Source organism: Solanum tuberosum, unplaced genomic scaffold, assembly GCF_000226075.1.
Source record: "Solanum tuberosum cultivar DM 1-3 516 R44 unplaced genomic scaffold, SolTub_3.0 scf00236, whole genome shotgun sequence".
Taxonomy (NCBI): Eukaryota; Viridiplantae; Streptophyta; class Magnoliopsida; order Solanales; family Solanaceae; genus Solanum; species Solanum tuberosum.
In genome coordinates this window covers 334,894-348,911 of record NW_006239160.1, presented here as the reverse complement: position 1 = coordinate 348,911, position 14,018 = coordinate 334,894, and the positions used below count along the sequence as shown (strand labels likewise).

The 14,018-nt window shown below is 36.5% G+C and overlaps 1 pseudogene; it reads left to right on the top strand.

Moving 5' to 3' along the window:
- Positions 1 to 9,603: 9,603 nt before the first annotated feature.
- LOC102592372 (DNA repair protein RAD16-like) overlaps positions 9,604 to 14,018 on the top strand; it is a 33,558-nt pseudogene continuing 29,143 nt past the window's right edge.

Below are 14,018 nucleotides of genomic sequence, written 5' to 3'. Positions count from 1 at the left end.
CCTTTGGACCATGTTGACTAACGTGTTTCATCTTTCTTTGTCAATAATCGAAACTGCATAAATCCTAACACATTTTCTTACTCTTAATTTGACTTGACTATGATATCAGATTATCTAAACTTAATATACATTTAATGTTGTTGACATTAGCTACTAATCTAGGTTTGTTCTCTTAGAAAGGAGTAGTATATGTGGTACTTATCAAACATGGTAGTTTAGGACCGACTCTTGCCATCACTTCGTATTTAGGTGAGTTGACAATTCTGCTGAGTCACATAGATTTCGTACTCTCCATTTCTACTTTCTGCACCTTTTTTGTGCTTGTTCTAAGCTGATTACGTGTAACACCTCATAAATCAGCTTTGACTAAACAATAGAAAAAGACAACCACGGAGGGGTTCACGAGCTCTGAACAGGACCACGACCTAAAACCCTGGTCGTGGTTCACATCCCAACCCAGCTTGGGCAACCACCATGGCTCAAAGGAAGAACCATGGTCCACTTGATGGTCTGTGGAACTTCACACGGCTTGTGGATTCGTCTGTCAAGTCGAACCAGTAGACCCCAGCCCCAAGTGAAGAGCCATGGTGGCCTTCATGGTCCATGGTCCTTCACACGGTCCGTGAAGTGGACCGTAGATGGGAGTACCCGAGACCAGTAGATACTGGCCCGGAACCACGACCCACGTGACAGGTTGTGGTCGCTTCGATGGTTCGTCAGTGGCTACATGGATGGGCGTCAACTTTTAAATCAGGGTCATTTTGGTCTTTTCCCCTATGCATTGGACATTTAAACTATGTCGGTTTAACAGTTTAAGCCTAAATCTTATCAGAACCTACCTAAAACCTTTATTCTCCAAAAATCATCTAAATTAGACAAAAAGAAGAAGAGTGTTGCTCCAGCCCTCTCAAGAACACGCAGAAGGTTTTCTTCAAGTTCCAGCCTCGAATTCAAAGGATTTCTCTGTAGATTTCGTCACCAGATATGTGGGATTTCAATAGTGGGTTCCTTTCTTCCACTATGTCCCTGAAATTCAGTCAGTTCGTTGATTCTCCATATCTTGTTTTGGCCTAGGGTTTCTAAACCCTTGTATATTTACTGTGATCTAGCTGTTGTAGTATCCTAAATCGAAATAGCTTATTTCTTGCAAAGTTCACTTAATTCCTTGTATGAAATTTGGAACCCTAGTTTGTATAAATTCTCTTAGTTCACAAATTATACATGGTAGGTCAGTTAAACAGATAATCATGCTCCAAATTTTGAATGTTACAATATCAGTAAATAAATGTTACATTATCAGATTCCATGTCAGTATTTTGAGCTATTCAGTATTTCAGTTACATTTGTGTCATACACTTATTCAGTTTGGAGCAGACTTAGCACCGAGTTGGACTAGGGTTCAACATACCGTCATAGTCCTAGAACTACGTGCTCACATAGGAGTATAAGTCCCCTTTGTTGGGCATTAGATTTAGTGATCACGCTAGCCATGCCTTTATACCCCTGGCAAGTATATTGGGTCCTCTCAATAGGGCGTATACATCAGACTCAACATTTAGCTCACGTGGTTTATGTCGGTTAACAGTAGCTCCCACAGTTAGACTCCTAGTGTATTTGACCAGGTTTTCAGTATATACTTCATCATTCAGTTTCGTATGTCATGGTCATGATTAGTACTTGGTCTTTGCATTCAACTTAGCTTTTCAGTATTTACATTCTTGCTCAGTTTATGTCATTGAATAGTTATGCTTTGTTCAGCTTATATATATATATACATATATTTGTTGAGCTTAGTATCTATATGTTGCATACTCAGTACATTCCAAATAATGACGCATACTCTGCGCTACATCCTTTCATGATGTAGGTTAAGGTACTTAGCATCCAGATTACGCTTAGATTGATTCTCGATTCGCTTTCAGCAGCTTCAGTGGTGAGTCTTCATACTTTGAGGACAATAGACATGCTTTTCATTTTAGTATTTATATTCAGTTTTTGGGTTGTTAGATTTAGATGGGGGCATGTCCCAACAACTCTACTCTAGGCTTTTCAAACATATTATTAGATTCAGCTTGAGTTGTTAGGTGATTGTTTCTGTTATCACTAAACTCTTAGTATGTTTTTATTCAGACTAGTTAGAGTTTTTCCCCATTTCAGTTATCCATTGTTTTAGCTTTTACATGGTGCATATTTTATTCAGTTATTCATATATGCCAGAAACAGGGTTAGCTTGGGGTAATTCGTGATCCTAGGTCCCATGTTACGTCAAATGGGTAGCCTCGGGGTGTGACAAACTTGGTATCATAACATTAGGTTCAAGAGTCCTAGGATGTCTGAAAGCTGAATTAAGTAGAGTCACTTTCATGGGTGTGAAGCGCACCATATCTATTAAGGGGAGGCTACGAAGTGTATTAAGAAAAACCTCACTTTCCTTGCAATTCATATCGTGTGTAGGTATGATCTAACTTCTCATTTCAAATCCATCGTTATGCGTCCTCGTAGAGCTAACGCACGGAATGCTAATGCATGCAATGCTAAAGCAATTCCCCCAGTCTCGAACCATGAGGTTATGAATGCAGAAGTTCGGAATGCGATCAAGCTTTTTGCTCAGAGTGTGGCCAATCAGAATAAGCAGCAGGTCCCAGTTCCTACTAACACAAATGATGGATCAACTGCAGCTAGGGTTCGAGACTTTGTTTGGATAAATTCGCCCGAGTTTCTAGGGTCGAAGGTTGGTGAGGACCCACATAACTTCATTGATGAGGTTAAGAAAATTCTTGGAGTAATGCAAGTGATTGGAACTGAGAGTGTTGATTTGACATCCTACCAACTTAAGGATGTGGCTCATATCTGGTTCACTTAGTAGGAAGATAACAGGGGTGCAGATGCAGCTACTGTGACTTGGGATTGATTTACTGGAGCTTTCCTAGACAAGTTCTTTCTAAGGGAATTGAGAGAAGCTAAGGCACAAGAGTCTATGAACTTGAAGCAGGGGTCAATGTCGGTCCAAGAATATGGGTTGAAGTTTACCTAGCTCTCCGGGCACGCTCCACACAAGGTTGTCGATTTAAGGGCACAAATGAGTAAGTTCTTGTTTGAGGTATTTGATCTGGTAAAGACTGAGTGCAGGAATGCTATGCTTCTAAGGGATATGTATATCTCCAGACTAATGACTCATACTCAATAGATTAGGGGAGATAAGCTTAAGGAGTTTGCTAAGGATAACAAAAAGATCAGAAAAAGAAACTATGCAAACTCACAAAAAAAGTTGGGCGGTAAGAATCACTCCCAATTTCAGCAGAGGTCTACAACCCCAGTACCTTCATCCACTAATGCTCCATCCCCCAGGTTTCGATAGGATCGTAAAGGTAGGGCATCAAGCTTTAGGTCTCAGGGGAATGCTTCAGGTAACAGGACCTTCCCAACTTGTCCAAAGTGTGGTAAGAACCATCCAGACGAGTGCCTTGTTAGCAAGGAAGGCTGCTTTGGATGTGGTCAGTCTGACCATAGGTTGAATGATTTCTCTTCTACTAGGCAGGGGAAATGAGGTAACAATGATATGGCTTAGTCTACAACTCTAGTAGCACCAGCATGTCACCTAACTTAGCAGGGAGCTTCTTCTAGTACAAGAGGCGGTCAGTGCCAGAATAAGTTGTATGCTCTTCAGGATCGCCAGGACCAGGAAGATTCTCTTGATATGGTCACTGATAAGTTGCGAGTCATTCATTTAGATGTTTATGCATTGTTAGATGCAAGGGCTGCACTATCATTTGTAACTCCCTATATAGTAGTAAACTTCGGTGTCAGTCCAAAAACTCTCTCTGAACACTTCTCAGTTTCTACTCCAATTGGTGACCTAGTTATAGCTAAACGGGTATACAAAACTTACCATGTCACAGTCTCTCAGAAAGTCACCTTAACAGATATTGTTGAGTTACAAATGGTAGATTTTGATAAAATTATAGGCATGGATTGGTTTCATTCCTGTTATGCCTCAGTCGATTGTAGAACTAGGATCATTCAATTTCAGTTTCCAAATGAGTCAGTCTTAGATTGGAAGGGTAGTAACTCAGTGCCTATAGGTCGATTTATCTCTTACCTTAAGGCCTGAAAAATGATTTCCAAAGGGTATATCTATCATCTTGTTCGGGCTAAGGATTCAAAGTCCGAAAACCCTACTTTTGAGTCAGTTTTGGTAGTAAATGAGTTTCCAGAAGTGTTTGTAGAAGATCTTCCTAGAGTTCCTCTAGAAAGGGAAAATCGACTTCGAAATAGATCTCCTTCCAGACACCTATCCCATTTCAATTCCTCCTTATAAAATGGCTCTAGCCGAACTTCAGGAATAGTTGAAAGACCTTCTAGATAAGGGCCTCATCAGATCCAGTATCTCTCCATTGGGTGCTCTAGTGTTGTTCGTGAAAAAGAACGCTGGTTCTCTCAGGATGTTCATTGACTATAGATAGTTGAATCAAGTCACAATCAAGAATAAGTATCCTATCCCTAGGATTGATGAATTTTTTGACCAACTTTAGGGTTCTAGTTGCTTTTCTAAGAGAGACCTCAGATCTGACTATCACCAGCTCAGAGTCAGAGACAGTGACATTTTGAAGACAACTTTCAGAACTTAGTATGGTCATTATGAATTTGTAGTTTTGTCTTTTGGACTAACAAATGCTCATGCATCTTTCATGGATTTAATGAAGAGGGTGTTAAAACAGTATTTGAACTTGTTTGTCATCTTTTTTATTGATGATATCCTCATTTATTCTTGGAGTAAAGAGGAGCATGCGACTCATTTGTGAGTTATTCTGTAAATTGTAAAAGATCGCCAGTTATTCGTTAAGTTCAGCAAATATGAATTTTTGTTATAGTCCGTCACTTTCGTTGGTCATGTTGTATCCAGTGAAGGGATCTGAGTGGATTCTCATAAAATTGAGGCAGTACAACATTGGCCTAGACCCGCCTCCCCAACTTATATCATAAGTTTCTTGGGTTTGGCCGGGTATTGCATGAGATTTATTGAAGGATTTTCAGCTATAGCTTCCCATTGACCAAGTTGACTCAGAAGAAGTTCAAATTTCAGTGGTCAGGTGAGTGTGAGAAAAGCGTCTCAGAATTCAAGACTAGGTTGATTACAACTCTGGTCTTGACTCTACCAGATGGTTCAGAAGGTTATGTGATTTATTGTGATGCATCCAAGGTCCGCCTAGGTTGTGTGTTGATGCAGCGAGGTAAGGTCATATCTTATGCTTCTAGACAGCTTAAGTCATGAGAAGAACTACCTGACTCATGACCTCGAGCATGCATCCATAGTATTTGGCCTAAAGATTTGGAGACACTACTTGTATGGTGTTTATGTTGATGTATTAACAGATCATAACAACATCCAGTATGTGTTCACCCAGAAAGAGTTGAATCTTCGTTAGAAGAGATGGATTGAATTCCTCAAGGATTATGATATGAATGTGTTGTACTATCCAGGTAAGGCCAATGTAGTGGGTGATACTCTTAGCAAGTTGTCCATCGGTAGTGTAGCACATGTTGAGGAAAAAAGGAAAGAGCTAGCCAAAGATGTTCACCGGCTTGCTCGCTTAGGAGTTTGCCTTACGAACACATCAGATAGTGGGGTGATAGTTCAGAATGGATCATAATCTTCATTGGTAGTGGAGGTTAAGGGAAAATAGGATAGTGATCCTATATTACTGCAGTTGAAAAGTGTAGTTCATCAGGAGAAAGTTCAGGTTTTCTCCCAAGGGGGAGATGGTGTGCTTTATTACCAGGGTCGCTTATGTGTTCCTAATGTGGATGAGTTGAGGCAACATATCCTTACAGAAGCTCATAACTCCATGTATTCCATTCATCTAGGTGCCGCTAAGATGTACCATGGTCTACGAGAAGTGTTTTGGTGGAGCGGCATGAATAGGGACATAACAAACTTTGTGGCTAAGTGTCCTAATTGTCAACAGGTTAAGGTAGAACATCAAAAATCAGGAGGTTTGACTCAAGAAATTAACATTCTAACATGGAAGTGGGAAGTGATAAACATTAACTTCATTATGGGTTTACCTCGTACTCGCAGACAACATGACTCCATTTGGGTGATACTGGACAAAGTTATTAAGTCCGCTCATTTCTTGGCTGTCAAAGACTACAAATTTAGTGGAGGACTACACCAAACTCTACATAAATGAGATAGTTAGGTTGCATGGGGTTCCTTTGTCTATCATCTCAGATAGAGGTTCTCAGTTTACCTCTCATTTATGGAAATCATTTCAGAAAGGTCTTGGTACTCAGGTAAATCTCAGTACAACATTTCATCCGCATATGGATGGTCAGGAAAAATGTACCATTCATACCTTAGAGGACATGTTGAGAGCTTGGGTGATCAATTTCAAGGGTAGTTGGGATGCTTACCTACCTTTCATGGAGTTCGCCTATAATAATATCTTCCATTCCAGTATTCAGATGGCCCTGTATGAGGCACTATATGGGCGTAGGTGCAGGTCCCCGATTGGCTGGTTTGAAGTAGGTGAAGCAACATTGATTGGGCCATATTCGATTCATGAGGCTAGGGAGAAAGTTCAGCTCATCAGAGATAGCCTAACAGAATTTAGAGTCGTCAAAAGTCCAATACAGATGTGAGGAGAAGGGACTTAGAGTTTGAAATCGATGATTAGGCTTTCCTAAAGGTGTCACCTATGAAGTGGGTGATGAGATTTGGCAAGAAAGGGAAACTCAGTCCTAGATATGTAGGTCTTTACAGAATCTTGAAAAGGGTTGGTAATGTGGCTTATGAGTTAGACTTGCCATCCGAACTAGAAGGGGTTCATCCAGTCATTCACATTTCTTTGTTGAAGAATTTTGTGGGTGATCCGGCATCGGTAGTACTATTAGAGAGTGTGGTTGTGAAGGATAGTTTCAGTTATGAGGAGGTGCCAATTGGGATTCTTGACCATCAGGTTCCTACTGAGTACCTTTATTTTGGTACTCATGCTACACTCTACATCTGTTTTTTTAATGTTGGTCCTAGTAACAACTATCAATGGTGATGTTTTGTGCCATCAGCAACTTTTGAGATCAGAGATGTGAGTGAGCACTTGGCGTTTTGGATCAGCCTGTCTCCTTTTATATTTATGTTTATATAGTCTTTTTTCCTTTGAGATGACTTGTTTGTGGTCCACTTTTGGGACTTGTACTTCCATTTTAGATAGCGCTACACTTGTGACTTTGAGGTTCTGGGAGGGATTCTCTTCATGTATAAAGTTTTTTGGTTTTCTTCCACCTCTGTCTTGTTTTATTGTTATAATGTTATTTCTACTGAAGTTCTACCCTTGTACTCATTACCTTACATTTAGAGTTAAGGGATAGTTTACCTGCTGGTGGGTTATAGTAGGTGTCATCATGACTCGAGGAGTCGGGCCGTGACAATTATAATAGTCAATTAACTTTGGAAGGATATAATCGTAATCTAACTTTCAATTATGAAACTTCGCACTTATAGAATAAGTATGATGGTTATTCTAATTAATTAGTGTCAACTATATATTTCAATTCCGACAGGCCCGCTGCATTTTAGTTCTAAAAACATTTTTTCAAATCATATGTAACAAAAATAACATAAAACATATCAATTTGAAGCACGTTAGTCATAACTTTAAAAGCCTATTGATATGCCAGTAGCTTGATAATCTTGTTATCTAATATTTCAAAACATGTAAATAGATTGGCTTTTTTTCATAAAACAAACATCAAATATAAGGTAAGTTCTTGCTTAAGGCTTAAGCACTCTCAACTTAAAAATTGGTCAACTTTTGATTATTAAAATCGAATACAAGGTAAGTGTGTTAAAATATTTTCATCACACCCTTTATCATTATTGATTCTGGCTATATAAATTGGTTTCCTATCGCAATCCTACTCATTGTCTCTCAACACACTGAGACTCTCTCTCTCTCTCTCGTCACAATTGTTGTTGATTTTTTTTTTTTGCAAATCTCCACTAGTAATTATTTGTGTAGAAAATGAGGATCCATTCTCATCCTTCCTCATCTTCAACCGAAGGTTCGCTCGAAAAATCCTTCTTTTACTAATCCTTTTTATTTTCCTGATGTTTCTATTTGTGATTATACAACTTGTTTATTTTGATGTGAATTTGCATTTGTTTTGCTTGAATCTTACCGATTACGTGAGTAAAATGGAATTTTTAAGGTGTTTTGTTGTGGTTGAATTTACAAATTTTTCATGTTTTATTCAGTCAAAAAAATATTTTCTTGAAAAAAAATGTATTAAAGAATAATAAAAATGTCTTCCCTGCCAGAAGTTCATTTATCCAACCCATAGTGGGATGATTTAGCAGTCAAAGGAATGACATCCTTGGTTCAAATATTAAATGAAATTAGAGTAAGTGAATATTTCCCAAATCTCCTGATAGAGTTTCCTGGTACTTGTATTGATTGGAAATAATAGGTGTCGAGATATAGTCAAGGCGTGCGCAACACTATAGTACTAATAGAAAATGTTTGTCACTTACTATTTGTTATTATTAAGGAATAAATGGGCTGATTGATTGAACTGATATTATTAATGATAAGAGTCCCACATTAGCCCTGTAAGAGATGCATGGAGCACCTTATATGACCATGGACACTCTTCCCTCTTATTAGCTAGGTTTAAGATGAATTGAACACCAATATAAGATCAATCCAAATGGATTGATAGTTGACTTTACTCATCAACCATAAAGAAATTAAACAACAAAGAAAGAGAATGATAAATACTAGTATAAAGAAAATATAAAGTTCAAAACTTTTTCTTCTACGGGGACAAAACTTTTATATATAGAAATGAAAAACAGGAAGATCATTAAATAAGGTTTGTGAGTATTATTGGAGAATATGATGTTTCCTAATAGGTATATTACGAGTTTGTTCCCATCCTTGTATACAAGTGGGCCAATTTGGTGTAATAAAATGTCCTTTATATTATTTTTTTTGTGTGTGTGATGAAGTATTTCATTGAGATGGCATGTGTCATAAATATCTTTATCCACTATATGTTATAGATAAATGTAAATTATGTGGTTGTACTTAAATGTGGATTGTGAAATTAGGAGAACAAAGCCGCCAAGTTAGGAGCTCTGATGAGGATGACATTATTTTTATATCCTCAGATTCTAATTACATTGGGAGAAACAACAAAGGTACTCCATATAACATTTATTTTTCATGTCAATATTAATATGCCTTCAATTTGGTCCTTTTTAATTGTTGGAACTACAATGACATTTTAATAGCATGTTGGGACTTTCTCTTCGCCGATACATCATACTTATTGGCTAACCTAAGACAAAAGTTCATGCACACAAATATGGTCGTGTATTGAATAGTTTATGCACATAGTTAATTATGTGATTGTTGGTTTAATCATCTATATGCAGATGAAGCTAATAATTTGTTGAATGAAGCCTAAGCTAGTGGATTTGTTGATACTGATTTAACTGCGGAAGCAGTTTGGCCCAATATAACCAAAGGAAGGAGATCTAATAGAACAAAGGGCGAATATAGTATTAAAATAAAGAAAGAGTAGGTAGAAGAAGACGGTGTAATGAATGATGTAGGAAATGACGGTGACCTTGTATTGATGTGGCATATATGGAAAGAAGAGAACGAGAGGTGGATGGAAGAAAACCATTCACTTTATCTGGACTTTAATAGTTAGAATGATTTTATGATTGAAACTGCTGAGTAGCCATCTGATTTGATCATACCCTTGCTAAGGTACCAGAAAAGTGGTTGGCTTGGGCTTTGAAACAAGAAGAATCAATAGCTAAAGGTGGTATTCTTGCTGATGATATGGGGATGTGGAAGACTGCTCAAGCCATAGCTCTTGTGCTTGCTAAATGTGAAATAGGGCAAGCAATTTCAAATTCTGGTTTGCTTTCAAATGCCCCTTAAATTCTCCCAACTGTGAAATGAACCCTTGTTATATGTCCAGTTGTCGCTGTGATTCAGTGGATCAACGAGATTGACCGCTTCACCAAAAAAGGAAGCAACACAATTCTTGTATATTATGGTGCCAAGAGGGAAAAAATATTGGCAGGTTCGCGGAATATGATATTGTTATCATTACCTACTCAACTGTGGAGACTGAGTACAGGAAAAATATCATGATTTTGCACTCTATAAATTGGAATCGTATTATTTTGGATGAGGTAATCATTGCATAACTAGACCCACATATTTGGTTTTGCTTGATATGTTTTACTTAAGCTGAAGGTCTACTTAAAAGAACCTCTCTACCTTCACAAGGTAGGGGTAAGGTTGTATACACATGACCAACCACTCTGATATTTGTTTGTTTGACTGAGAAGTCTGTTCAAAGTTTACATTTGTAAGTTTTGTCTGAAAAACCCTTCATCCACAGTTTCCTAATGGATTGCACTTTTGTTGCACAGGCCCATTGTGTGAAAGATATACACAACAATACTACAAGAGCTATTCTTGCGCTAGAATCTTCTTATAAGTGGGCCTTAAGTGTACTCCCCTTCAAACTGTGTAGGAGAGTTGTACTCACTTGTATGTTTCTTGTAATTAATGTTCTTTTGTGGCTAACATAATTCACATTTTCATTCTCTGTACTAAATACATCCTTACTTCTAGACAGGTTAGTTTCTTGCAAATTATTCCTTACTCATACTACTTCTGCGAAGAATGTGATTGCAGAGCTCTCGACTATAGGTAGACTTAAAAGTTTTTTTTATTTTTTATCTTTGCACCTAACTTGGTTGGATAGAGAAAAGTATAGCTGAGGATTTGTTTTAATTTTACTCTATTATGTTTGATCATTTTTCACCAGAGATTTTGTTGTTACTGTTTCAATGACAGTTGAAATCTTTCTTCCTTGAGTATCTTTTTATTTTTCACCTTTTTGAAATCTCTTATTTGATCCCTTTTGTGTTTGGATTTATTTTAGCTCATTCGAGTGTCCACATTGGCACCACAAATCTATTCGACAGTTTTGCTGGTGGAATAAAGTAAGTTATCAAATTGCTACACTTATTTTGATGCCTTTTGTTATTTTTGATAAACGATATTGTTGCTGACATGGAGACGTTGATACATCTTATGCTCTAGTACATTGCCTCACCCATACAATTTCAAGGGAATCGTGGGTTTGGTAGAGATGCGTTGATTTTGTTGAAACACAATTTTAAAAACCATAATGCTAAGACGTACTAAAAAGGGAAGGGCTGCTGATCTTGGACTTCCTCCAAGGATCGTAAGTTTTTTTGCACATTAACATAGTACTAGAGTTATTAATTGTTTTCTCTCCTCTTTAGAATGTTACTTACTTTCTTATTCAGGTTACCTTGCGCAAAGATTGTTTCGATGTTAAAGAAGAAGGCTACTACAGATTACTGTGGGATGAAAGCCGGGCACAATTAAATACGTATGTAATATATTTTTGTCAATAATTATTACACTAGACCCTCGCTTGTTTGAAAGTAATCTTTGCCTTTTTGTTTTTGCTCTCCATTCGCTCCTCATGGTGATGTTCTTATTGAATTTGTTTAATGGTCTTTTTCTTGTGTATTATTTTTGTCTGGTCTTTTGATTAAATACTTTTAAATTGCATGGTATATGTTTCATCTAATTGCTATGTGTTAAGTCATCCTTAAGACATAAAGACGTTCCTTTCTTGGAAATCCTATATAATAACCATTTTACACGGTTTTGTGAAAAAGTAATTAATGAGAGTCAAAATAAGCAGTGTATTATTCATTTTCTCATCACTATATTGTTTCTTCCTAGCGTATTTTGGTACAGATACATTCAAGTTGGTACGTTGATGAATAACTATGCTAACATTTTTAATCTACTCACACGCATGCGACAGGTATGGATATCATGCTTTTAAACTGAATTGTTCTTTATAATGTATTGGTACCTGCTTGCATTTGTGAATAAAATTCTTTGTTATAGGTTCATTGTTAACCTTCAAAGTATGAGTCAGATCTAATGTAATTTTTTTCATAAGAAGATATATTTCAATACTTCTACACCAATTGTGGTATATTCACTAAATCATGGAAATGAAATATTTAATGGGTTAAATCTTTCAGTATTTTAGAACTCGGAGATAATAATTCCTTCAGTAATTTCTTGGCTTGCTATTTCCTTGTATATCCTCCCTTGAGTCATTTTTCTGTAACCTTTTTTTCATTTTAAGTTTTCCTTCACCCCTTATATTTTTTCTTCAGTAATTTCTTACCTTGATTTTTCCTTTCCTTGACTAATTTTGTACTAAAATGCACTTCTTTCAATTTGATTAATCTTCTTTTCCTTCATTTTTTTGTACTATTTAATTTTTTTTACTTGTATTAACATATATTACTTGTGGGATTACACTTGATATGTTACTATTGTTGTTGTTGATGTATTCATTGTTATTCTTTCTATACGATGAAGTGTAAATTCCACCCATGAGAACCCCCTACTAATGAGTATGGAAGTGATCCTATCCTACGATGTTTCCTTGGTCAATCGAATCCACATTCATATGATTTGGATGTGGACTTAGTTCCCATCTATACGTTTTTATAATAGATGTATTTACATCACAATATCATATTAAATATTAGTTGGCGTAAAAGTGGATGCAATATTTGGATGCCAAAAGGGCAGTGTCAATTTTATATTTAATATTTTTAAATCCATGAATGAAGAAGTGCCGCGCAAGAACAAGATTGAGAATTGACTTTATTAGTGTCTTGTTGCATATGATTATTTGCTGTTTTTAGCAGGCCTTTGCTCTCCTATTGCATCTCTTGACCTTCCTTAATAATTTTAGGCCCTTAAAGAAATAAACAGTTCAGATTTCTTTTACTAAAGCAATCAATTTGACTTTCTATGATCTACGAATGATTCTACCTCAAAAGTAATAACTAGAAAACTTTTTCTCATATTTGATTGATTTTATCTTTGATCTGACTACAGGCAGTTCATCATCCTTACCTTGTGGAATACTCAAGTTCTGCTTTGGCTAGAAGTGGAAGAATAACTAATGTTGTCTATGTTGAACAACCATGAGGTTTATGTCACAATCCAGTAGAAGATCCAATTGTGAGTTGCATACTCTCCCACTTCCCTAAGAAAAGAAATAAAAAGTATAAAATAAAGGAATAAGCTCACTCACGAAGTTTGATACAACACTAAAACTGGAATTTGATGGATTTCCTACTCACACTACATTAATATTTCGTATATTATATGATGGATATTTCATATCTTAATGTGGCCATAGTTTTCCACATTTACATCTACGATGTCTTCTAAAAATTCTTTTCCAGCATCATACGGAAGACCTCTCTTTTTTTTTTTTACTTGAAATGCTTTTAGGAATGCCTTATAAAAGATTACAAACAAACAAATTGAAACATATACCGTACTAAGAAATTACCTTGAACTAACTCCAAAACTTGAGACCAAGATTTTGATTCACTTGACCTGAGGAGTTGATCCTTTGTTTCATTGGATTGCATATAGGCATCATTTATATTTTGAACACTTTGGTATATATTTGGGATAGAGCCAACTCTATTGGTTTGAATGTGGTTCATAAAAATTGCAATTGTAAGTTCAAGTAAGCTCATAAGAAAACAATACAAGTCCTTTCCACCTTCAGCAAAGACAACTCTATTGGTTTTAGTGTCAATTGTAAGCTTCAAACTGCATCTTTCTCCTGAGAACAAAAACATTTTACTAAGGCCAAATTTCTGACTTTAGTACAACTTTTAAATACTCATTTTGTCCCTATTTATATGTGACAACAGTCCAAAAGTAACTTTTCAATTTTGATCGTAAACTCAGGCTTGAATTTTTAATATTTGATAATATAAACGATAGTATAAGTAACAATAACGGATAATTTATGATATTTGGAAGGCATATAAAAATTCATGATCAAGAAAAAACTCATTCTCAAAATCTGAAAAGTGTCACATAAATTGGAATAATAGA